General features: G+C 46.9%; 1 long non-coding RNA gene across 1 annotated transcript; it reads left to right on the forward strand.

The window, feature by feature from the left end:
* The first annotated feature begins 808 nt into the window (after nucleotides 1-808).
* On the forward strand, nucleotides 809-25,468 carry LOC116978724. Its single transcript, XR_004413520.1, has 3 exons — nucleotides 809-846; nucleotides 23,090-23,207; nucleotides 25,136-25,468. It is a non-coding gene; the product is annotated as an uncharacterized LOC116978724 (long non-coding RNA).
* Nucleotides 25,469-26,150: the final 682 nt, after the last annotated feature.

Consider the following 26,150-nt stretch of genomic DNA (forward strand, 5'->3'; position numbering starts at 1 on the left):
TCAATCTCTAAACCCGCGACCGCCAGCAACCGCAGGGTCTCATAAAGCAAATAGCAGAAGTTAGGTTGTATATTTTTACATTAAAAAGGGCTTCTAAAGATCCCTTTATACAAAGTTTAATATTGCGAGTAACTCAATTTGGGCCCATTATATCCCGCAGTATTTTTCTCGGCATTTGGGGCACAAATCTAGCGCAATGTGAACGTTCTAAACCAGCGCGTTCCACAGGGACCCACTGGAAAGCTGATTTAAATGGGCATTTATTTACAGCAATTAAACACTAAATTCCTTCCATTTGGCCTATAAATTAATGTAAATGAGATTTTAAAATCATGTTTTATTGTGAATTATTTGTGAATATTATTTGGACATTTAGGCTATTTAAAAATGTTAATCATTTATTAAGAAATGGATAGATGTTTAGATCTAGTAATTGAAGTCTGAAATTAGCTACAATTAGGTAACTAACTAATTATATGCTTTAATTTCAGGTCATCCAAGTAAGATTATTTTATATTTGTTTCAGAATGCTTCAATCTATGATAACTGAAAATTTCATTCAGTTCTCTTAATTTTTAAGAAAGTTATGGGCTTTTGACTGTTCACGATCACAGCTTTTTTGTTATGTCCATAGAAAATCAATAGGGAACAAGATGCTAATTTCCCAGTATGAAAATGGCCATAACTTTTTAAATACTTGAGATATGAAAGTGAATTAGGTGTCAAATTAAACTTATTTTTATGCTTTATCTGATGGGATAAATTACAGACTTGATTTTTAAAATCTCAAAATTTTGTAACATTGCTAATATGTGGTGTCGTAATCTACTGGGATTCAAGTAACTAGTAAGTGTTTCTATGGGAAGGTTCTGCCTACTCGGGATGGGACTCCTTTTTTGTTTAGTTTAGAGATACAGCACGCAAACTGGCTCTTCAACCCACCGAGTCCACGCCGACCAGCGATCCCCGCACACTAACACTATCCTACACACACTAGGGACAATTTACACAGAAACCAAGTAGACCGTGGGCCGATGGTGCTTTTTTGTTTCATTTTACATGGAAAATAGGTGCAGGAAGAGGCCATTCGACCCTGCAAGCCAGCACCGCCGTTCATTGTGATCATGGCTGATCGTCCCCAATCAATGACCCGTGCCTGCCTTCTCCCCATATCCCTTGACCCCACTAGCCCCTAGAGCACTATCTAACTCTCTCTTAAATCCATCCAGTGACTTAGCCTCCACTGCCCTCTGTGGCAGGGAATTCCATAAATTCACAACTCTCTGGGTGAAAACGTTTTTTTCTCACCTCAGTCTTAAATGACCTCCCCTTTATTCTAAGACTGTGGCCCCTGGTTCTGGACTCGCCCAACATTGGGAAATTTTTTCCTGCATCTAGCTTGTCCAGTCCTTTTGTAATTATATATGTTTCTATAAGAACCCCCTCATCCTTCTAAACTCCAGTGAATACAAGCCTAGTCTTTTCAATCTTTCCTCATATGACAGTCCCGCCATCCCAGTGATCAATCTCGTGAACCTACGCTGCACTGCCTCAATCATAAGGATGTCCTTCCTCAAATTTGGAGACCAAAACTGTACACAATACTCCAGATGTGGTCTTACCAGAGCCCTATACAACTGCAGATGGTGAAGATGAGGGAATGAGGGCTGGAAAATGGAAGTCATGGAGGAGACGAAGAGCGTGTGAGGTATCTTGGACATAGGTTGGGAGGGATTTGACCAGGTGGGATAGGATGGAGTCGAGGTATGTGGAAATAAGTTCGGTGGGACACGAACAGGCAGAAACAATGGGTCTGCCAGGACAGTCAGGTTTGTGGATTTTGTGGAGAAGGTAAAATTGGGCCGCGCGGGGCTACAATATATAATTTTTATATGTTTCTATAAGAACCCCCTCATCCTTCTAAACTCCAGTGAATACAAGCCTAGTCTTTTCAATCTTTCCTCATATGACAGTCCCGCCATCCCAGGGATCAATCTTGTGAACCTATGCTGCACTGCCTCAATCACAAGGATGTCCTTCCTCAAATTAGGAGACAAACTGTACACAATACTCTAGATGTGGTCTCACCAGAGCCCTATACAACTGCAGAAGAACCACTTTACTCCTATACTGAAATCATCTTGTTATGAAGGCCAACATTCCATTAGCTTTCTTCACTGCCTGCTGTACCTGCACGCCAACTTTCAGTGACCGGTGTACAAGGACGCCCAGGTCTCGCTGCACCTCCCCCTTACCTAACCTCACCCCATTGAGATAATAATCTGCCCCCTTGTTTTTGCCGCCAAAGTGGATAACCTCACATTTATCTATAGAAATAGAAACATAGAAAATAGGTGCAGGAATAGGCCATTCGGCCCTTTGAGCCTGCACCGCCATTCAATATGATCATAGCTGATCATCCAACTCTGTATCCTGTACCCGCCTTCTCTCCATACCCCCTGATCCCTTTAGCCACAAGGGCCACATCTAACTCCCTCTTAAATATAGCCAATTAACTGGTCTCAACTACTTTCTGTGGCAGAGAATTCCACAGATTCACCACTCTGTGAATTTTCTTTTTCTCATCGCAGTACTAAAAGACTTCCCCGTTATCCTTAAACTGTGACCCCTTGTTCTGGACTTCCCCAACATCGGGAACAATCTTCCTGCATCTAGCCTGTCCAACCCCTTAAGAATTTTGTAAGTTTCTATAAGATCCCCCCTCAATCTTCTAAATTCTAGCGAGTACAAGCCGAGTCTATCTAGTCTTTCTTCATATGAAAGTCCTGCCATCTGGATAACCTTCTCTGTACTCCCTCTATGGCAAGAATGTCTTTCCTCAGATTAGGAGACCAAAACTTTACGCAATACTCCAGGTGTGGTCTCACCAAGACCCTGTACAACTGCAGTAGAACCTCCCTGCTCCTATACTCAAATCCTTTTGCTATGAATGCTAAAATACCATTTGCTTTCTTCACTGTCTGTTGCACCTGCATGTCTACTTTCAATGACTGGTGTACAATGACACCCAGGTCTTGTTGCATTTCCCCTTTTCCTAATCGGCCACCATTCAGATAATAGTGTACTCTCCTGTTCTTGCCACCAAAGTGGATAACCTCACATTTATCCACATTATACTGCATCTGCCATGTATTTGCCCACTCACCCAACCTATCCAAGTCACCTTGCAGCCTCCTAGCATCCTCCTCACAGCTAACACTGCCCCCCAGCTTCGTGTCATCCGCAAACTTAGAGATGTTGCCCTCAATTCCCTCGTCCAAATCATTAATATATATTGTAAATACCTGGGGTCCCAGCACTGAGCCTTGCGGTACCCCACTAGTCACTGCCTGCCATTCTGAAAAGGACCCGTTTACTCCTACTCTTTGCTTGCTGTCTGCCAGCCAGTTCTTAATCCACATCAATACTGAACCCCCAATACCGTGTGCTTTAAGTTTGCATACTAATCTCTTATGTGGGACCTTGTCGAAAGCCTTCTGAAAGTCCAGATATAACACATCCACTGGTTCTCCCTTATCCACTCTACTAGTTACATCCTCGAAAAATTCTATAAGATTCGTCAGACATGATTGACCTTTCATAAATCCATGCTGACTTTAACCATATAACAATTACAGCATGGAAACGGGCCATCTCGGCCCTACAAGTCCGTGCCGAACAACTTTTTTCCCTTAGTCCCACCTGCCTGCACTCATACCATAACCCTCCATTCCCTTCTCATCCATATGCCTATCCAATTTATTTTTAAATGTTACCAACGAACCTGCCTCCACCACTTCCACTGGAAGCTCATTCCACACCACTACCACTCTCTGAGTAAAGAAGTTCCCCCTCATGTTACCCCTAAACCTCTGTCCCTTAATTCTGAAGTCATGTCCTCTTGTTCAATGATTTCACCACTTTCCAAATGTGCTGCTATCCCATCTTTAATAACTGACTAGCATTTTCCCCACTACTGATGTTAGACTAACTGGTCTGTATTTTCCCGTTTTCTCTCGCCCTCCCTTTTTAAAATGATATTATACTGCACCTGCCACGCATCAGCCCACTCACTCAACCTGTCCAGGTCACCCTGCAACCTCCTAACATCCTCTTCACAGTTCACACTGCCACCCAGCTTTGTGTCATCCGCAAACATGCTAGTGTTGCTCCTAATTCGCTCTTCCAAATCATTAATATATATGGTAAACAGTTGCGGCTCCAACTCCGAGCCTTGCGGCACTCCACTCGCCACTACCTGCCATTCTGAAAAGGACCCGTTCACTCCTCCTCTTTGCTTCCGGTATGCCAACCAATTTTCTATCCATGTCAACACCCTACCCCCAATACCAAGTGCTCTAATTTTAGTCACCAGTCTCCCTTGTGGGACCTTATCGAAGGCTTTCTGAAAGTCTAGATACCATACATCCACTGGCACCCCTTCATCCATTTTACTTGTCACATCCTCAAAATATTCCAGAAGATTAGTCAAGCATGATTTCCCTTTCATAAATCCATGTTGACTTGGACTAATCCTTTTACTGCTATCCAAATGCCCCATTATTACCTCTTTAATAATTGACACCAGCATCTTTCCCACCACCGGTCAGGCTAACTGGTCTGTAATTCCCCGTTTTCTCTCTCGCTCCTTTCTTGAAAAGTGGGATAAAATTAGCTATCCTCCAATCCACAGGAACTGATCCTGAATCTATTGAACATTGGAAAATGATCACCAATGCGTCCACTATTTCTAGAGCCACCTCCCTGAGGATCCTGGGATGCAGATCATCAGGCCCAGGGGATTTATCATCCTTCAGTCCCATTAGCCTACCCAATACTATATCTCGCCTAATGAAAATTTCTTTCAGTTCCTCTACCCCCTTAGATCCTCTGTCCTCCAGTACATTTTGTGACCCAAATTACGTATCTACCTGTATTTATAACATATTCTGTAAAAAAATTATATAAATCATTCCTGCAAACCGCCAGGAACAAAACCTACACATATTTTTAAAATATCAGAGAAACCTTAAAAGGAGGCCTAAAGAATCTGAATCCTTAGGAAAATAAAGTGACACATCAGCTTTGCTTTGGAGAAGCACAGACTGAATCTCAATAGTTTGGATATATCTAATGTAATTGAGTTTGAAATAAGCAACATATAAAAATAAAAAATAGGAAAGGTAAATTTGCACTTAATGAATAACACATTTGGAAAAATATATTCAATTTAACAAGTATTCCACCACTCCAAAGTTAAGAATACAATCTCCCTTGCAACAGATTTCATAGGCTAACGGCCAAATTGATGAGAATCAATTTTATTTGAAACACTGCATTTAATATTTCAAACAGATTTAAATTATGTTGTGGATTTTTTGTCAGAAGTTTAGGTGTCCAATCCTCATCTGACTCGCTGGATTCGTATACTTGGTTTTGACATCTTCTGCTCCGATTTGTCGTGAATTCTGGCTTTGGTACGTCTAATCCTGTGAAAAATAAAACATGCTCATCATCTTTTATGGCCACAACTTCAAGTATTTATCTTCATTGAACTAACCAGTACAAAATATCTGTGGAAACATCACTTTGCAATGTTATCGTTATGACTATTTCCACCAGAGTATTTATGTTTATTCAACTGATCATGTCTACTTGATGAAGTCACCTTACAATTATTTTTTAGAGTTAAAGAATAATCAACCAGCATGAAGAATATGACGGATGAGAATGTGTCTATTTCCAGGTCAGAAATCACAATAACCAATCTTTCAGTTTCACACATCTGTGTGGTAAGTGAAATAGATCAGAATACTTCTTTCCATTCCTCCTGGTTTAAACTAATGGTTCATTCTTGCTGCCTGTACTGACGGTGACACTTTGTGCTATGGTTGGTGTAGATGGGTTATGCATGCAACCTATAATGTAGTTACCTCATCACCACTAACCACGCCCCATCATATTAGTATAACTGTAGTATCCTCCCTTTGTTCCTCCCACTAGGTCCCAGTACGCCTGAAGGCTGGATGCAGTCAGTGCTGGGACGTGTGTGCCATGTGCTATAATAAACTACCAGTAAAGGTTACAGTGTGTCAGCTATCACTCCTTTACATGGCGTCAGAAGTTTAAAACTCGCGCTTCCCGTTTACCGGTTTTCATTTATTTTGTCCCCGTCAGTGCCCAGTGTTGGGTTTCCCTTGACATGGCATCCTCATGCCGAAAGCCATCTCCCCTTGTCTTCGACGCTGACATTGCGGAGCGATGGTCGACTTTTGTGATGGACTACACTCACTACGTCAATATTGCGCACCGGAACGACCCAGCCGCGGTCAAAACATCACTCCTGCTCAACCTGGCTGGTCCCGACGCAATGAAGAGAGCTCAAGCCTTTGTCTACGAACCAGCAGTCCTGGATGACAACGAGCAGCCGGTCGAGCCAGCTGAATCGGCCGACGACCCGGTATGTCTTTTGCGCAAGTTCGCGGAGATATGTGACCTGCCCTCCAACCGTATACTGGAGCGGAGGTACACAAAATTGCTGGAGGAACTCAGCGGGTGCAGCAGCATCTATGGAGCGAAGGAAATAGGCGACGTTTCGGGCCGAAACCCTTCTTCAGACCAGAGCGGGCCAGGTTCTTCTCACGCAAGCAACAGCCGGATGAACCTGTTGAGTGCTTCATCGCCGACCTGCGACACCTTGCCCAGCGGTACCGATTTGAAACCATGCGCGACCAGCTCACCAGAGACATTCTCGTCACTGGCATGATTGATCAGAAGCTACGTGCCGACCTGCTGCAACGGCCTGACCTAACCCTGACTCAGGCAATGCATGCGTGCCGCATTGCCGAAGTGGTCACCCCTCCGCATGGGCAGAGGGGGTCTGACAGCCGAGCCATAAATCTAACTGGTGTTGCTGGACAACGTCGTATGAGGGTCAACTTTCGCCCTCCACCGCGGCCCGTTCGTACATCCCGGGACCCGAGATCTAAAAAGTGTCCAAACTGCAATTACGTGCACTCCACAGAATCACAGTGCCCAGCCCTTGGGAAGACCTGCAATTTCTGCGGGAGAAGGAACCATTTTGCAGCTGCCTGCCGGTCCGTGGGAAAGTGCCCTCAGCTCCCAGACAACTCCTAAACAACCTTCTGCAAGTTGATAGCGAGATAGATTCTCAGTCCTCTGTTGACGCTGCCCCCGACTCTGAGCTCAGCTATTCCACGGGAGATGTAAGTATTTACACTCTCCTCCACAGCCGATCTCGCCTCCCTGATCCTTCTGTGAATATAACTGTAAACAACAAGTCCTTCTCTGCTAAGCTGGACACGGGGGCGAAAGTGAACGTAATGTCAACAAAGCTGTTCCACCAGATAAGGAAGAATGAGCTGCTGATTGTAGATCGCTCTGTTTTGCGTGCATATGGGGGAGAGGAACTAACACCTGTGGGGAGGGCGACCTTCCACTGCGTGCTGCAGAAATCTTCCCAGGACCTGTCTTTCTTTATTCTGGACAGTAACTGTGTGACGTTGCTGAGCAACCAGGCATGCCAGGATCTTGGTCTGGTGTCGTTTGACCGTACGGTCCACGAGGTGCAAGCTGTGATGGATCCACTATCCGAGTACCCAGACTTGTTTGACGACAAGTTGGGGAAGCTGCCGTTGGTGTACAAGATCGTGACTGACCCATCTGTGATCCGTCCACCCCATAGGGTGTCGTTCGCAATGAAGGGCAAGGTGGAGAGTATGCTGAAAGACATGGTCAACATGGGAGTGCTGGAGGCTGTCAGCGATCCAACCGAATGGGTCTCCACCATGGTCGCCACGTTGAAGAAAGGAAAAAATGAGATACGGGTATGCATCAACCCCAAGGACTTGAATATGGCGATTAAACGGCCCCACTACCCCATGAGGACTGTCGAAGATGTTGCCGCCCAGGTGGGACAAGCCACAGTGTTCTCCGTCCTCGATGCCAGAAGTTCGTTCTGGCAGATACCCCTGGACAAACGCTCCACGGACCTGACCACGTTCAGCACGCCCTTCGGCAGGTTTAAGTTTTTGCGGATGCCGTTCGGCATCAACTCCGCCAGCGAGGTATTTCAGCGTTCAATGGAACAATTGTTTGCAGGTCTGCCCTGCGCGATCATTGTGGACGACATACTGGTCTATGGGAGGGATGTGGCCGAACATGACCGCAACCTCCGACGGATTTTGAACCGTGCTCGGCAGATAAATTTGAAGCTTAATCGGTCAAAGTGCAAGTTCCGGGTGCCTGAGGTCACATATGTTGGCCGCATTTTCACGGCCCAAGGGTTGAAGCCAGACCCGCAAAAGACCAGTGCCATCTCAGAGCTGCCCGCCCCGACAGACGTTGTCAGTCTGCAGCGTTTCCTGGGTATGGTGAATTACCTGGGGAAGTTTATCCCCGACCTCAGCGAATTGAGCGCACCCCTGAGACAGCTCACTAAAAAGGACATTGCCTGGGCATGGTTTCCACACCACCAGCAGGCGTTCGACCTGCTAAAGACGAGGCTGGTCAGCACACCTACCCTGAAGTTCTTTGATCTACGGCGCCCGATCGTGGTCACTTGCGACGCCTATCGCCTTGGACTGGGTGCTGCCTGCCTGCAACCCCACGCTGATGACTCGCTGCTGCCCATCTCCTATGCCTCTAGGACCATGACGGACACAGAGCAGCGCTATGCTCAGATAGAGAAGGAGCTGCTGGCGGTGGTTTTCGCGTGTTCTAAGTTCAAGGACTTCCTATTTGGCACCAGGTTCACCGTTGAGACGGATCACCAGCCACTGGTAACGATACTGAACAAACCTATACACTGCTCCAGCCAGGCTACAGCGGATGATGCTGCAGCTACAGCGCTTTGACTTTAAAATCATATATAAGAGGGGCACCGAGATGCATGTGGCTGATGCGCTGTCCCGGGCCTCCTGCGACCGGCACCCCTTCGAGCAGTCGGACTTACAGGTACTGAACGTTAACTTCGTCCCTTCTCAGCAACTACAGTGCTTGGTTGCACATACCGCAAACGACCCCGACCTGCAGCAGCTTGCTGCTGTCATCAAGGGCGGGTGGCCCACCAAACGGAATTCGTTGCCTGCTAGCGTCCACCCCTATTTTTTGGTCCGCGATGAGTTGGTCCTCCGGGACGGCATTATTATCAAAGGACACAAAGTGGTCATCCCTGCCTCGCTGCATGGCTTGTATTTTGACGCCGCCCACATGGGGCATCCCGGGGCAGATGCCACTATCTCGCATGCCCAGGAACAGTACTACTGGCCGGCCATGGCTAAGTACATCCAGGCCAGGGTGGATTCCTGTCCGGACTGTAACTCTCTTGCCCCGCATCAGCAAAGACATCCGCTTTTGCAGCAGCCTGCCCCGGACATGCCCTGGTCTTCTCTGGCTGCCGATATTTTTGACTGGCGTGGGAAGCAATACCTTGTGCTAGTAGACTCTTACTCAAATTGGTTCGAGGTGGACCTCCTCCCTGCCATCACCTCCGAGATGGTGATCAGCAAACTTCGCCGTCACTTTGCCACGTTTGGTTCCCCTGTCCGGCTGCAGACAGACAACGGACGCCAGTTCACCAGCGCCGAATTTCGTGCGTTTGCTGCAAAGTGGAACTTTAATCATTTCACCAGCAGCCCGGAGTACCCGCAGAGCAATGGTCTAGCTGAACGGGCGGTCCGCAGCGCTAAGCACCTGCTTGAACAAACCCGCCTCTCGAACGGGGATTTCTATCAGGGTCTCCTGAACCTTCGGAACATTTCCAGAGACAGTACCATGGGATCCCCTGCCCAGCGACTCATGTCCCGTGTTGTCCGCCCTCCGATGCCTATTGCCCAGCAGTCCCTGATGCCCAAAGTCCTGCAGCCTGCTGATGTCCAGCAACGTATTGCCCAGAAGCACGAAATCCAGCGCCGCTCGCATGACAAATCCTGCCGCCCTCTTTCGCCACTGATGCCTGGACAGGTCGTCCGTTTGCAGACGCCCACCGGCTACTCCCGACTTGCCACCGTCGTCGGGTTTGACAGCGCGCCACGGTCCTACCTCGTGGATTTTGAAGGGACTGTATACTGACGCAGCCGCCAGCACCTGTTGGCGGTTAACGAGCCCAAACCACCTCCTGCAATTCCGTATACCCCTCCGTCGCGTGTCGAGCCTTCCTCCACTAACGTACCCTCTGCTCCCTGCATGCCACGGTCGGTCCTTTTGCCTCGGGTACCCCCCCCTGCTCCTTCCGGTTTTGCTCCTCAGGCTCTGTTGTCCCCTGCAAGGTCTTCTCTTTCTCCCAACTCTGCTCATTCTACCCCTTCTGTTTCACCTGGCTCACCTGTGCCTCTCCGTTCCCCCTCCAAGCTGGGTTCTCCGCCCACCTCTCCCCGTCCTGTTTCTGTTCCTGTCCCTCCTCCTCTTCTTTCGGGTGGGGAGGGTGAAGGTGCGGTGCGCACTCGCTCGGGTCGGATTGTAAAACCTCCGGCTCGCTACGGAGAGTATGCTTAGCTTTGCAGGTTCTGTATAACAAACCTGCCATTGTCGTAACTTGTTTAAATTGTAAGGGGAAGGATGTAGATGGGTTATGCATGCAACCTATAATGTAGTTACCTCATCACCACTAACCACGCCCCATCATATTAGTATAACTGTAGTATCCTCCCTTTGTTCCTCCCACTAGGTCCCAGTACGCCAGAAGGCTGGATGCAGTCAGTGCTGGGACGTGTGTGCCATGTGCTATAATAAACTACCAGTAAAGGTTACAGTGTGTCAGCTATCACTCCTTTACAGTTGGGTAAATGGATTGAATAATGAACAACCATGAAAATCCACCTCTTCATCAATGGTAACATTGTCCTTTGTCCAATCTCTGATTTCGGGACTGTGACTAGTTGCAACATTAAAAAGCATAACTGGGCCCCAAAGTCTATGGGTTTGTGTTATCCATGGTCACCATCTTCTGAATGACATCAAGCTTTGCTATTGATTGTAAAGTGACGGCGCTGGTGAACGGCTGCAGTCCGTTTGTTTTTACTTTTTTGTGTTGTTTATTTCATTTTGTCTAGCTAAGTTTGTGTTTTTTTAGGTTGTGTTTATGTGTGGGGGGGGGGGAGTTGAAACAGGGCTTGCTGTCTCTCCCTTCGGGGGAATGCGACTTTTTTGTCGTATCCCCCTTCTCTGCCTCCGTCTGCGCTGAAGCCTAATGGCGGAGCTGGCCACCTCGTGGCTCTGAAGGCAGCCTGTCAGGACTCGCCCTGGGCTCGCTCCCGTGAGGGCGGCCTGGCTCGGGGCTGGAACGGCGCTCCCGTGGGGGTGGCCCAGCCCGAGGGAAACGGCGCTCCCGTGAGAGCGGTCCAGCCCGAGGGTAACGGCGCTCCCGTGAGGGCGGCCTGGCGTGGGGCTGGAACGGTGCTCCAGTGGCTGAGACGGCGTTCTGGCGGCGGTGGCCTGAGTCCGGGGTTCGGCCGCGGGCCAGTGGACGACGTAGTCAACAGCTGCGTGCGCTGGACTGGAGGGCGGCAGCGGTGTTTGAACCAGCCCGTTCGCGGAGCTCGGTGAGCTGCGGGACTGATTTACCATCGCCCGGTGGGGTATTGCATCAGCGCAGAGTGAGAAGAGGAGGGAAGAGACTGCAGCCCTAACATTTTTGCCTCCATCACAGTGAGGAGGTGCTTGGTGGACTCACTGTGGTGGATGTTAATTTGTGTTTACTGCCTGTTCTGTTGTCTATTATTGTATTATTGTATGTATGACTGCAGGCACGAAATTTCGTTCAGACTGAAAGGTCTGAATGACAATAAAGGAAATTCAATTCAATTCAATTCAATTCATGTTGGTCCAATTTGAGATCACTGATGGGAATTTTTGAATATTGGTGTGGAATCTCACCAGGAGGAAATCATATAAGAACTGTATATGAATGTGCGAAGCATAAGGAATATAGTGGACGAGCTTGAAGCTCAGTTAGAAACTGGCAAGTATGATGTTGTGGGAATTACTGAGACATGGCTGCGAGAGGGGCTGTGAACTGAATATTCAAGGGTATACCTCCTATCGAAAAGACAGACAGGTGGGCAGAGGTGGTGGGGTTGCCCTGTTGATGAGGAATGAAATTCAGTCCCTTGCCAGGGGTGACATTGAAACAGAAGATGTGGAGTCAGATGGGGAAGCTGGCCAGGAATATAAAGAAGGACAGTAAAAGCTTCTTTAGATATGTTAAGGGAAAAAGAGTAGCAAAGTCAAATGTGGGTCCCTTAAAAGCAGACACGGGTGAAATTATTATGGGCAACAAGGAAATGGCAGAAGAGTTGAATAGGTACTTCGGATCTGTCTTCATGAAGGAAGACACAAACAATCTCCCAGATGTACTGGAGGACAGAGGATCTAAGGTGGTAGAGGAACTGGAAGTTGGCGTGCAGGTACAGCAGGCAGTGAAGAAATCTAATGGAATGTTGGCCTTCATAACAAGAGGATTTCAGTATAGGAGGTTCTTCTGCAGTTGTATAGGGCTCTGGTGAGACCACACCTGGAGTATTGTGTACAGTTTTGGTCTCCTAATTTGAGGATGGACATCCTTGTGATTAAAGCAGTGCAGCCTAGGTTCACGAGATTGATCCCTGGGATGGCGGGACTGTCATATGAGGAAAGATTGAAAAGACTAGGCTTGTATTCACTGGAGTTTAGAAGGATGAGGGGCAATCTTATAGAAACATATAAAATTATAAAAGGACTGGACAAGCTAGATGCAGGAAAAATGTTCCCAATGTTGGGTGAGTCCAGACCAGGGGCCACAGTCTTAGAATAAAGGGGAGGTCATTTAAGACTGAGGTGAGAAAAAGCTTTTTCACCCAGAGAGTTGTGAATTTATGGAATTATCTGCCGCAGAGGGCAGTGGAGGCCAAGTCACTGGATGGATTTAAGAGAGAGTTAGATAGAGCTCTAGGGGCTAGTGGAGTCAAGGGATATGGGGAGAAGACAGGCACGGGTTATTGATAAGGGATGATCAGCCATGATCACAATGAATGGCGGTGCTGGCTCGAAGGGCCGAATGGCCTCCTCCTGCATCTATTTTCTATGTTTCTATGTACTGGAGGACAGAGGATCTAAGGGGGAAGAGGAACTGAAAGAAATTTTCATTAGGCGAGAAATAGTATTGGGTAGGCTAATGGGACTGAAGGATGATAAATCCCCTGGGCTGATGGTCTGCATCCCAGGGTCCTCAGGGAGGTGGCTCTAGAAAAAAGTGGCTGCATTAGTGATCATTTTCCAATGTTCAATAGATTCATGATCAGTTCCTGTGGATTGGAGGATAGCTAATGTTATCCCACTATTCAAGAAAGGAGCGAGAGAGAAAATGGGGAATTGCAGACCAGTTAGCCCCACCGGTGGTGGGAAAGATGCTGGAGTCAATTATTAAAGAGGTACTAATGGGGCATTTGGATAGCAGTAAAAAGATTAGTCCAAGTCAACATGGATTTATGAAAGGGAAATCATGCTTGACTAATCTTCTGGAATTTTTTGAGGATGTGACAATTAAAATGGATGAAGGGGTGCCAGTGATTTTACTTCGGAGTCACGTGAGTGACTACGTGAAGAACCCGCTCAGTGCGCAGGCGCGGCATTACGCCAGCAGTGCAACAGCGGCTGCCACGGGAGTTAGGCTGTCCCGTTACAGGATGAACCGGACCGTCAGGTGAGTACCCTGAGGTCGGGTTTTCTTTTACAGGTGAGCCTTTTTCTGCTTGTGTTTTTTACAGGCAGAGAAAAAGGCTCTGGATAAAATTGTCCCCCGTTTTCCCGTTGGGGAGGGGGGCAGCAACAGGCGGTAGGAGCGTTACCCGGTGTTCCGTTATTCCCCGACACCGTGCCGAGGCCAGCCCGCTAGTACCTGAAGCAGCGGGCTGGACGCATAGCCACTCGAGAGGCATCCGGCAGGTGTTCCCGATGTCGGACGGGACGTCTCTCCACCTGCACGGGGGGAGAGAGAGCCGCCTGAGCCGCTGGAGCGGCTCACGGAGCAGGTGCCTGCGAGACGCCCCTCAAGCAGCCCCGCATCTACAAGGCAAAAGCTCCAGAAGAACCTGTCCCCCGCTCGACTCCAGCGGAGGAGCGTTCCATTGCAGGGGGGGCAGCAACAGGCGGTAGGAACAATTACCGGTCGCTCCGCTATCCCCATCACCGCGCCGAGCCCAGTCCCGCTAGTGCCTGAACTGCGGGCTGGATGTCTAGCCATCCGAACAGGCATCCGGCCGGTGGCGTCCGATTCGTCGGACGGGGACATGTCTCCACCTAAATGGAGGAGAGACAGCCGCTTGAGCTGCATCCAACAGCAATTGGAGCAGCTCCAGCGAGATGCGCAGAAAGAGCGCTCTCGCGGAGGGAGGTCAGGCACCCCCTCCACAGTGTTCTGTACACTGCCCTCTGCTCCCTCATTACTGGAGGCTAGCATTGGTGACCAGGGCTGGGCTGGTCTGGAACAGGGGCAGGCGGACGAATTCGGGAGTATGCCAGGGGTGCAGGAACATGAAGAGCTGTTGGGTGTGATGGCCGCTTGTAGCAACCCCACGGGCTGGAGCACCGCTGGAACCAAGAATGGCGGCCAGCATCAACCATTACTGGAAAAGGTGCTCGCTCAGGTGCTGAAACAACACAGCACCAGAAAACGGTGAGGCCCTCAAAGTAAAAAGTGTCAACAGCCAAATCTGGGGGCATGTGGGTCACACATCCAGACCCAAGAACTCAAGCTACAGCGGATCCTAAGGCTCCTGACGTCAGCCATCACAGCCTTTCCCCGTTCCGTGGAGACCACGGAGATGGATACCTGCCAGCAGGATGTGCTGGCATTAATGTGTACCACACAATTTGAGATCAACAATCTCCGGAGGGAAACATAAGACCTGCCCTCAATCCCAAATTTGCTGGCTTGTGTAAAGCCCCAGCTGCGGAGACGGACGCGCTGCTATTTGGGAAAGATTTCAATAAAAACTGAAGGAGATGCAGGAAGCATCAAAAACCTTCGGCCTAATGAGGGCAGGCCCCGGGACGAGCAAATCAAGACCTCCGATACCCAAGTGGCAGCACCCCACGGCATCCACCAGTCGACGTCCGCAATATGGGACTGGTGAACGCTTGGGGTCCGCACATTATCCCCAAAGATCTTTCAGATCAGGGCCCGCAGCGGACCCTCTGGAAAATGCACCTCCCCCCAACATCGCCAGCACGTCAGAAAAAAATCTTCAGGAAAATGAAGAAACAGAATCGCCAATAACCATGGAGGTAGGTGGGTCTGGTCCCTACCAGCATATAGAGAATAAGGGTGCTTTATTAACAGGGGGGAGATTACACTTGTTTAAAGAAGCATGGGGTATGGTCACGAGTGACAAGTATATACTCAACAACATTACAGGATATAAAATACAATTCATGTCAGAAAAAACGCCGCCAGTTCAACAATGGCCCCAAAGGGTATTTCTCCCTCCGTCAAAGAGAAACGTGAGGGACAAGCTGAACTGGTGAGACTTATCACAAAGGGGGTCATCGAAAAGACCAAACATGAACCTTTGGAAATTGTATCGAATATATTCACTAAAACCAAAAAAGATGGTGTCTGTCGCATCATCATTGACTTAACATCACTAAACAAATTTGTTAAGTATATACATTTCAAAATGGAGACATATGTTACTGCCAAACAACTGAATTCCAAAGGACACTTCATGGCAAGCATTTATCTTAAAGATGCTTACTATCTAGTACCCATATACAAGGATCATCGCAGATACCTAAAATTTATCTGGATGGTACAAAGCATTGCCCTATGGGCGAACTTCAGCCCAAGACTATTCACCAAAATATTGAACCCAGCCATGGCAATACTAAGAAAACAAAAACATATTGTCATGGCATATCTGGAGGATATTCGCATAGTAGGGAAAACGATGGAATTGGCTGTGGCAGCAGTATTAGCTACAAAACAGCTCCTCGAAACTCTGGGGTTCGTCCTACATCCAGATAAATCTAAGTTGAAGCCATCCACTATCATGGACTACCTGGGCTTCACAATTAACTCAGTCCATATGACTGTTACCTTGCCAAAGGCAAAAATGGTTGAATTAGCACAATCATGCAACAAATTAATGGTCAACGAGCGACCAACTATTCGACAAGTAGCAAGAGTAATTGGGGAAATGGTAGCAGCATTTCCGGCTACACAATTCGGACCTTTGCACTATCAAAACATTTACAGAGAGCAAAGGTACGGGCAATAAAACGACATACAGGTCACTATGATCGTGTCATGAACTTACCCACTGAAGCAATATCAGAGCTACAGTGGTGGGCAGAAAACGTTTGGCATAGTTTCAGCCGTATCTTTATCACTAACCCTACTTTAGTTATTCAAACAGATGCCAGTGCTCAAGGCTGGGGAGCGACTAACTCCATATCCAGCACAAGTGGTAGATGGACTAAACTAGAGTCATCATTACTACTTACACTGGGCATTAACTATCTAGAGATGTTGGGTGCCTTTTATGGTTTTAAAAGCATATGTATCTAATATGCAGCATTTGCATGTTCGGTTACAAATTGATAAATACTACGGTGATGGCATATATTAACCATATGGGTGGCACAAATTGGTCAACATGATTTGGCAATGGTATGTCGAAAGACATATTTGGCTATCAGCTACTTACCTACCAGGTAAGCTAAACACCCATGCCATGAGAAAATTAAACGCCTAGGTTGCAAGTTTGAACAGACCTTACCTGGAACTGGGATTGTCCAAACAAACCATCACCACCATGTCGGCATCCCTTCGAACATCCACCAAGAGGCAGTACTTAACCAGCATCAAAAAAGGGAGAAGTACTGCCAGGAAACATGGACAACATACGCAACAGCTACAGCCACCAACATACTGGAGTTCCTGGCCATCTACACCACGATGTAGGGATCAGCTACAGTGCCATCAACACAGCGCAGAGTGCTCTTTCTGCTTATCTCAAACCAGCGGCAGGACAACAGGCGATGGGATCCCATCCACTGGTGGTAAAACTGATGAAGGGCATTTACAATATCAAGCCCTAAGCCCAGGTATACCCATATTTGGGATATCAGTGTGGTCCTGACATATCTCAGGGAATGGCCACCAGCCAGATCCCCGGCGTCGAGCAAGCTACACTAAAGACGCTTAGGTTGATGGCACTTGTATCCGCTCAGAGGGTCCAGTCACTACACCTATTGCGACTGGACAACATGATCACAGCTCCAGACCAGATCTGTCGTTATCCAGCGACTGGTCAAACAGAGCAGACCAGGAACACCTAATCCAGTCGTGGCTTACCCACCAGAACCACGGTTATGTGCCATGACCCACCTACTATCCTACATAGACACAACCAGAATATTCGAGGGAGATGAAAAGCCTTGTGGGTCAGTCACAAAAACCTTATGGTGGGGTACGAGCCAAACCATTGCGAGATGGCTCAAGCAGGTGCTAGAAACTGCTGGGATAAACACTAACATGTACAAATTTTATTCCACCAGGGCAGCATCCATGTCGACGGCTAAAGAATGGACATGCCTATAGACCACATCCTGGCTACAGCAGGATGGTGGGAAGGGAAAAGACCGTTCAGAAATTTTATAATAAGCCGTTGGCAAAACCTGGTTTATTTGCAGTAAAGATTTACAAACTGCAAATATTTAATTTAAGCCCAGGGGAGCTTGTTGTTTTTGTTTAAAAAATACCATTGTGTTTTTCTACAAATAGACTCATTGGTTCATTACGATAACACTTCCTCCCTCAAGAACTTCGGCAGCGAGTGAAATGAAACTGTTACACGGTTTGAAATCACAGAGCTTTGAAATCTTCACGTAGTCACTCACGTGACTCCGAAGTAAAATAGTAAGATTAAACGAGAACTTACCAGTTTGAAGTTTGATCTGTATTTTATGAGGAGTTACGATGAGGGAATACGTGCCCTCCGCTCCCACCCTCATTATATGGATCAAACTAATAAATTGATGTCTCCTTATCTTTACTATGTTTACTTCAAAATAACTGTGTCTATCTGTGATTCCACACCGCTGCTTGGAAGTATGCCGCGCCTGCGCACTGAGCGGGTTCTTCACGTAATCCCTCATCGTAACTCCTCATAAAATACAGATCAAACTTCAAACTGGTAAGTTCTCGTTTAATCTTACTATTATAGTGTAACTAGACTTTCAGAAAGCCTTTGATAAGGTCCCGCACGGGAGACTGGTGACTAAAATTAGAGCACATGGTATTGGGGGTAGGGTGTTGACATGGATAGAAAATTGGTTGGCAGACCGGAAACAAAGAGTAGGAGTGAACGGGTCCTTTTCAGAATGGCAGGCAGTGGCGAGTGGAGTGCTGCAAGGCTTGGTGTTGGGGCTGCAACTGTTTACCATATATATTAATGATTTGGAAGAGGGAATTAGGAACAACACTAGCAAATTTGTGGATGACACAAAGCTGGGTGGCAGTGTGAACTGTGAAGAGGATGTTAGGAGGTTGCAGGGTGACCTGGACAGGTTGAGTGAGTGGGCAGATGCGTGACAGGTGCAGTGTAATATAGATAAATGTGAGGTTATCCACTTTGGCGGTAAAAACAAGGGGGCAGATTATCATCTCAATTGGGTTAGGTTAGGTAAGGGGGAGGTACAGCGAGACCTGGGATCTAAGGGGGTAGAGGAACTGAAAGAAATTTTCTAAGATTGAAAAGACTAGGCTTGTATTCACTGGAGTTTAGAAGGATGAGGGGTATCTTAGAAAAACTTATAAAAGGACTGGGCAAGCTAGATGCAGGAAAAATGTTCCCAATGTTGGGCGAGTCCAGAACCAGGGTCTACAGTCTTAGAATAAAGGGGAGGTCATTTAAGACTGAGGTGACAAAAAGCTTTTTCACCCGGAGAGTTGTGAATTTATGGAATTCCCTGCCACAGAGGGCAATGGAGGCCAAATCACTGGATGGATTTAAGAGAGAGTTAGATTGAGTTAACCATATAACCATATAACAATTACAGCACGGAAACAGGCCATCTCGACCCTTCTACTCCGTGCCGAACACGTATTCTCCACTAGTCCCATATACCTGCACTCAGACCATAACCCTCCATTCCTTTCCCGTCCATATAATTATCCAATTTATTTTTAAATGATAAAAACGAACCTGCCTCCACCACCTTCACTGGAAGCTCATTCCACACAGCCACCACTCTCTGAGTAAAGAAGTTCCCCCTCATGTTACCCCTAAACTTCTGTCCCTTAATTCTCAAGTCATGTCCCCTTGTTTGAATCTTCCCTACTCTCAGTGGGAAAAGCTTATCCACGTCACCTCTGTCTATCCCTCTCATCATTTTAAAGACCTCTATCAAGTCCCCCCTTAACCTTCTACGCTCCAAAGAATAAAGCCCTAACTTGTTCAACCTTTCTCTGTAACTTAGTTGCTGAAACCCAGGCAACATTCTAGTAAATCTCCTCTGTACTCTCTCTATTTTGTTGACATCCTTCCTATAATTAGGCGACCAGGGGCTAGTGGAGTTCTAGGGGCTAGTGGAGTCAAGGGATATGGGGAGAAGGCAGGCACGGGTTATTGATAGGGGATGATCAGCCACGATCACAATGATTGGCGGTGCTGGCTCGAAGGGCCAAATGGCCTCCCCCTGCACCTATTTTCTATGTTTCTAGTATGGTTAGAACTAAGGAATTGTAAGGGTAAAAAAACCCTAATGGGATTAATCGACAGGCCCCCAAACAGTAGGCTGGACATAGGGCGCAAGTTGAATCAGGAGTTCAAATCGGCATGTAGCAAAAGTAATGCTGTGGTTGTTATGAGATATTTCAACATGCAGGTAGACTGAGAAAATCAGGTTGGTACTGGACCCCAAGAAAGGGACTTTGTAGAGTGCCTTTGTGATGGATTCTTTGAACAGCTTGTATTGGAGCCTACCAGGGAGAAGGCAATTCTGGATTTATGTAATGAAGCGGATTTGATAAAGGACCTCGAGGTTAATGAGCCATTAGGAGGCAGTGACCATAAAAATTGTCAGGTTTAATCTACAATTGGAGAGGGAGAAGAGTAGATCAGAGGTGTCAGTGTTGCAGTTGAATAAAGGGCACCAAGGGGCCATGTGGGAGGAGCTGGCCAAAGTTAACTGGAAAGATACACTAGCAGGGATGACAGTGGAACAAAAATGGCAGTTGTTTCTAGGAATAATACAGAAGGTGCAGGATCAGTTAATTCCTAGGAGGAAGAAAGATTCCAAGGGGAGAAATGGACGACCATGGCTGACAAGGGACGTCAGGGACAGTATAAAAATTAAAGTGAAGAAGTACAACGTAGCAAAGATGAGCGGGAAGCAAGAGGATTGGGTAATGTTTAAAGAAACACAGAAGATAACCAAAAAGACAATACGGGGAGAAAAGATGAGGTACAAAGGTAAGCTAGCCAAGAATATAAAGCAGGAAAGATACACTAGCTTCTTTAGGTATGTGAAGAGGAAAAAAATAGTTAGGACCAAAGTTGGACCATTGAAGACTGAAAAAGGTGAATTTATTATGGGGAACAAGAAAATGGCAGATGAGTTGAACAGGTACTTTGGATCTGTCTTCACTAAGGAGGATACAAACAATCTTCCTGATATAGTAGTGGCCATAGGGTCTGGGGTGACAGAGGAACTGAAGGAAATCCACATTAGGCAGGATATGGTGTTGGATAGACTGATGGGATTGAAGGCTGATAAATCACCAGGACCTGATGGTCTGCATCCCAGGGTACTTAAGGAAGTGGCTCTAGAAATCGTGGATGCATTGGTGATAATTTTCCAATGTTCTATAGACTCAGGATCAGTTCCTGTGGACTGGAGGGTAGCTAATGTTATCCCACTTTTTAAGAAAGGCGGGAGAGAGAAAACAGGGAATTGTAGACCAGTTAGCCTGACAGATGGAGAAGATGCTGGAGTTAATTATAAAAGATGAGATAGCCGCACATTTGGATAGAAGCAACAGGATCAGTCCGATTCAGCATGGATTTACGAAGGGGAAATCATGCTTGACTAATCTTCTGGAATTTTTTGAAGATGTAACTAGGAAAATGGACAAGGGAGAGCCAGTGGATGTAGTGTACCTGGACTTTCAGAAAGCATTTGATAAGGTCCCACATAGGTGATTAGTGGGCAAAATTAGGGCACAAGGTATTGGGGGTAGAGTGCTGACATGGATAGAGAAGTGGTTGGCGGACAGGAAACAAAGAGTAGGGTTTAACGGGTCCCTTTCAGAAAGGCAGGCAGTGACTAGTGGGGTACTGCAAGATTCGGTGCTGGGACCGCAGCTATTAACAATATACATTAATGATTTGGATGTAGGAATTCAAAGTAACATTAGCAAATTTGCAGATGACACAAAGCTGGGTGGCAGTGTGAACTGTGAGGAGGATGCTATGAGAATGCAGGGTGACTTGGACAGGTTGGGGGAGTGGGCAGATGCATGGCAGATGAAGTTTAATGCAGGTAAATGTGAGGTTATCCACTTTGGTTACAAAAACAGGAAGGTAGACTACTATCTAAATGGCATCAAGTTGGGAAAAGGGGAAGTAAATGGGATCTGGGGGTCCTTGTACATCAGTCTATGAAAGTAAGCATGCAGGTACAGCAGGCAGTGAAGAAAGCGAATGGCATGTTGGCCTTTATAACAAGAGGAATCGAATATAGGAGCAAAGAGGTTCTGCAGTTGCACAGAGCCCTAGTGGAAGTGGTGGCGGAAGGTTCGTTGGTATCATTTAAAAATAAATTGGATAGGCATATGGATGAGAAGGGAATGGAGGGTTATGGTATGAGTGCAGGCAGGTGGGACTAAGGGAAAAAAGTTGTTCGGCACGGACTTGTAGGGCCGAGATGGCCTGTTTCCGTGCTGTAATTGTTATATGGTTATATGGTTATAGTGAGACCACACCTGGAGGATTGTGTGCAGTTCTGGTCCCCTAATTTGAGGAAGGACATTCTTTCTATTGAGGTAGTGCAGCGTAGGTTTACAAGGTAAATTCCCGGGATAGCGGGACTGTCATATGCTGCGAGAATGGAGCGGCTGGGCTTGTACACTCTGGAGTTTAGAAGGATGAGAGGGCATCTCATTGAAACATATAAGATTGTTAAGGGCTTGGACACGCTAGAGGCAGGAAACATGTTCCCGATGTTGGGGGAGTCCAGAACCAGGGGCCACAGTTTAAGAATAAGGAGTAAGCCATTTAGAACGGAGACGAGGAAACACTTTTTTCTCACAGAGTTGTGAGTCTGTGGAATTCTCTGCCTCAGAGGGCGATGGAGGCAGGTTCTCTGGATACTTTCAAGAGAGAGCTAGATGGGGCTTTTAATAATAGCGGAGTCAGGGGATACGGGGAGAAGGCAGGAACAGGGTACTGATTGGGGATGATCAGCCATGATCACATTGAATGGCGGTGCTGGCTCGAAGGGCCAAATGGCCTACTCCTGCACCTATTGTCTATTGAAATAGTAATTAGAAGCAAAACTGTACATATCCTGCTGCCAATAATCTGGGACTAATCACACGTCTGCTGGGTGTGCTCATTTCATCACGTGGCATTAAAAATAAGGCATTACAATTGAGCTGCTGCTGTTACAATGGACCAGATGTTGCAGTGGAGCAGATGCTGCAGTGGAGCAGGTTCCTGCATTGAAGCCCCTCCTGCAGTGAAGCAGCTTCTGCTGCAGTGGAGCATCTCCTGCGGCTGCAGGGAAAGTTCAAGCCTCCACCATCTCCTCGGGCAGCGTGTCCCAAATTGCAACCGCCCTCTGGGTGAGTTTAATCTCATCCACGTCCATTTTGTTGTTCTGTTGGTATAGGCTGGTCTGCAGTTCCTTGTTCTGTTATTATTGGCCAAATTAGAGAATGTCACAAAATGGAGGATATTTGCATTTGCAAGGCCTGCTTGGCCTCTTTCTGTGAAAAGTTTCAAGCTGCGAGTCACAGCTTCAAAGAGTCTGGACCCTAGATGGAAGTTAAGGATGTTTTTTGAATATTCTTCCATTTTTATTTCAGATTTTCAGCATCTGCGGTTCTTTGCTTTACACGTTCATTTTGATGTTGTGACCGGCCAACAACGAATCAAAGGAGATCAGATACGTGGTGTCGTAATCTACTGGGATTCAAGTAAATAGTAAGTGTTTCAATGGGAAGGTTCTGCCTACTCGGGATGGGACTCCATTTTAGTTTAGTTTAGAGATACAGCACGGAAACAGGCCCTTCAGCCCACCAAGTCCACGCCGACCAGCGATCCCTGCACACTAACACTACCCCACATACACACGGGACAATTTACACATATCAAGCCAATTTACCTACAAACCTGTAAGTTTTTTGAGTGGGGGAGGAAACCGAAGATCTCGAGGGAAACACACGCAGGTCATAAGTGATAGGAGAAGAATTAGGTCAATTTGGCCCATCAGGTTTACTCTCATTCAATCATGGCTGATCTCTCCCTCCTAACCTCATTCTTCTACCTTTCCCCCATAACCCCTGACACCTGTACTATTCATGAATCAGTCTCTGCTTTGAAAATGTCCACTGACTTGGCCTCCGTCTGCGGCAAAGAATTCCACAGAATCACCACCCACTAGCTAAATAAATTTCTTCTCATCTCTATCCTCATGTAACATCCTGTAATACTAAGGCAATAACCTCTAATCCTACACTTTCCCACTTGCGGAAACATCCTCTCCACATCCACTCTGCCCAAGCCTTTGGCCAAGGTCACGGGGATAACGTACAAACTCCGTACAGACAGCACCCGTAGTCGGGATCGAACCCGGGTCTCTGTTGCTAGTACCGCCCTATTTTATCTGCTCTGAACAGGAAGTTAGTTGAAAGCAGCACGTTAGGAAAAGTAATTTTCCTGAAATTAATCCAACGGTATAAAAAAAGTTTTGTAATAAATCTATTTTTTACAATATGTAATGCTATGTGTCACTGATAATCTCCTGGAAGGTGTCTCCTTAATGCTTGAACCAGTTTCTCATGCGTTAGTCAGCGGGATGAATAAGAGGTAGCTTAAGTGAACAGTAAAATATTTCAATGTTTAAAATATCACTGGTGTCACTTAGAAACCCGTTCTCAAAGGTGGAAATTTCAATGACCGGGGGGTATAACTTTAGGGTAAAAAAGAGACAAGTTTATAGGAGATGTGTGGGGAAAGATTTTTATTCCACAGTGGTGGGTGCCTGGAACACACTGCCTGGGCTGGTGATGGAAGCAGATATAATAGTGGTGTTTAAGAGGCTTTTGGAAAGGTACATGGATATGCTGGTATTGGAGGGATATGGATCTTGTTCAATTTGGCATCATGTGCGGTCGGCACAGACATTGTGGGCTGAAGGGCCTGTTCCTGCGCTGTGTTTGTTGTTGCTATAATGGAATATTGTTGTAAAGATTGATAATACGATGAGAAAGATAAAGCAAGTACAACATGTGTTTGTGCCTGGGCCAACCTGATCTCCCGGTTGCCAAACACTTTAATTCCCCTCCCCATTCCCACTCTGACTTTACTGTCCAGGGTCTCCTCTATTGTCAGAGTGAGGCAATCACCAAATTGGAGGAACAGCATCTCATATTTCGCTCGGGGCAGCTTACACCCCAGCAGTATGAATATTGATTGCTCTAACTTGAACCTTTACATCCCCTCTCTCTCCGTCCCTCCCCCACCCAAGTCATTGTACTAATCTGAAAGTTGTCTTGTTGAGTCTCATTGTCTACAACTCGTTTTCACCTAGCCCTCGGCTAACAATGGCCAGTTTCCTTTATCATCATTACTTTTTTGTATTTATATAATTCATTTGTTCTATATCTCTCTCCATCACCGTCTATATCTCTCGTTTCCCTTTCCCCTGAATCTCAGTCTGGCGATGGGTCTCGACCGAAACGTCACCCATTCCTTTTCTCCAGAGAGGTTGTCTGTCCCGCTGAGTTACTCCAGCTTTTTGTGTCTGTTTTTGGTTTAAACCAGCATCTGCAGTTCCTTCCTAAATACAACATGTGTTAATTGGGTGTAGGGTGAGATTGTGCTGAAACTGTGATGTTTAAAACTTGCAGACTGTGGAAGTCAGAGAACCAGTTGTGACTGTGAGACGTGGTGTTGTGTTGGAAGCACACAGATGGCCTGGGATGTTCATTAGATGCATCAAGAAGTTGCTATGGAGACGGTGCAGAACGTTCCCCCCCCCGGTTACGGCAAGGTTCCCTTCCTGGGAACCGTTCCCAAGTGGAACATGCGTCCGTGAACAGAGTTCCCACACGGCAGAAGATGTCTGCAGCCCCGCAGCAGCCGGTAAATCCATCCCACCGTCTCCCAGACACTCGCTCATGTGTATGGGCTGTACTTTAGTGTGTCCGTAAGCTGGGGACGATCTACACCTCAAACAAGTCAACTCGAGGCTGGACAACGCTTAAAGATAAAGACGGAACAAAGAAATAATGACAGAAAATGCTCAAAATACTCAGCCGGTCGGGCAGCATCTTGTGGAGAAAGAAACAGTTCATGTTTCACGGTCCTGTAGAAACAGGCCCTTCGACCCAACCTGTCCATGCTGACCAAGATGCCTCCTCGAAGCTGATCCTATTTGCCCACGTTTGGCCCATAGCCCTCTGACCTTTCTTCCTCATGTTGAAACACTTCTGAAAAATGTCTTCTCAGATCAATGACCGTTCATCAGAACTGATGCAGTCACATAATGTGGCCAGTTCTGATACAAAATGGAAAGGCTGGTTATCTGAAATTGCCCATATTAATGATAACTTCAAGGGCTGCACCACACCGAAACGTGGTGCTGTTCCACAAGATTTTGTCGGATTCGTTGGAACAATTGGAACGGCTTCATTTGGGGCGGCACGGTGGTGCAGCGGTAGAGTTGCCGCCTTTTAGCACCAGAGACCCAGGTTCGATCCTGACCATGGGTGCTGTATGTATAGAGTTTGTACGTTCTCCCCGTGACCTGAGTGGGTTTACGCCGAGATCTTCAGTTTCCTCTCACACTCCAAAGATGTACAGGTTTATGTGTTAATTGTCTTGGTATAATTGTAATTTGTCCCTAGTGTGTGTGGGATAGTG

The sequence above is a fragment of the Amblyraja radiata genome, chromosome 11 (assembly GCF_010909765.2).
Source record: "Amblyraja radiata isolate CabotCenter1 chromosome 11, sAmbRad1.1.pri, whole genome shotgun sequence".
In the NCBI taxonomy this organism is placed as follows: domain Eukaryota; kingdom Metazoa; phylum Chordata; class Chondrichthyes; order Rajiformes; family Rajidae; genus Amblyraja; species Amblyraja radiata.